Source organism: Fulmarus glacialis, unplaced genomic scaffold, assembly GCF_000690835.1.
Source record: "Fulmarus glacialis isolate BGI_N327 unplaced genomic scaffold, ASM69083v1 scaffold6605, whole genome shotgun sequence".
Lineage (NCBI taxonomy): Eukaryota > Metazoa > Chordata > Aves > Procellariiformes > Procellariidae > Fulmarus > Fulmarus glacialis.
In genome coordinates, this window is record NW_009211051.1 from 31,281 (window position 1) to 32,593 (window position 1,313).

Genomic DNA, 1,313 nt, shown 5'->3' on the forward strand with positions numbered 1-1,313 from the left:
GCTCTTGGGGCGGGGGGGGGTGCAAACCCTGGGGCCGCTTATCCAAACCTCTTGGCCTGGGGTTTTGTGAGAGCCGGCTTTCTCATAGGATTCCCACTCTGGGCTTGATGGGTTGGAAATACTGCAAGAGCAGCCCTTTTTCTGTTGGTTTTTTTTTTTCTTTCCCCCCTGATGTTTGTGTCTTTCCACTTCCGTCTCTGGCCAAGGCGAGCGGTGCCAAGGCACAAGAGCCAGGCACACCCAGAGGGAGGAGGAAGCAAAGCACCCTCATCCCTCAGGAAAACGGGGACAGAAAGCAAATACAGCGGCCGGGAGCTAGCAGGAGGGTTTGCTTGCCGGCTCCGGCCGAGGGATGGCTCTCCTCAGGGAGGTCCATGGACTCGAGGCAGGTATCATGGCTCCAATTCGGCACTTCGTCCTCTGGTCTTGCACTGATGCCGGTTCACCATGGGGGAGATGAGGAGGATCCACACTCGGGGTGCACCCAGGGCTTGACACCCTCCCGCTTCCCAGCCTGCCGGTCGGGTCTCCCTGGCCCCGCTTTGAGCCACAATATGGGCTCAAGCTGCACGAGTTGAAAAGGCTCAAGCTCTCAAAAAGCTGCGCAGGATCAAAGCTTTCTAAACACTCAGGGCATTTGGCCTAGGAGGTTTTGTTCCGACTATTTATAGCAGTTGGGGCCAAGCGAGTTCAGAGTTGGAGGCAAACTTTTCCAAAGCTGGGGGCCATTTGGATTAGGGAGGGGGAAAGGGAGTTCAGCCAGGCCCGTTTCCAGCAACCGTTGACTCCTTCCTTTAGGTATGTGTTGCTATCCGTGACATGCTAACAACAGCTCTGCACAGAAGTGCCTGGCCGGGGCTGTAAAGACTGAAACAAAAATGTGAGTTGGCTGGAAAGGAGAACATGAAATGGAGAAAGTTTCCAAACAGCAAAGCTGTAGCATTTGAAAGTGAAAACTTTCCTTACCAGCTTGTTTTCATCCTTTGATCAACATCCTTCAATTACAAATACACTCGTATTTGTAGGGGAGGCTGGCGATGATTTTAGGGCAGACCAAGATATGGCTTCCTGAAGCCTATGCCATGCTTAGAAATGGAGAGGAGGGGTCTTTTTATCTTCAAGGTGAATTCTTTTTGTGCTGTCACTAAAGAACACGTCATTTTTCTATGCTACCCGCTATAGGCAAAGCCAGGCTTAAACTCCGAGCAAGCAAACCAACCAGGACTTGGTTGGACAACTCTTGAAATCACATCATGTTTGAAGCTACAGCCCTTGCAGAGCATGAAGGCAGAAGCTGGGGTTTTCCTGTCTGC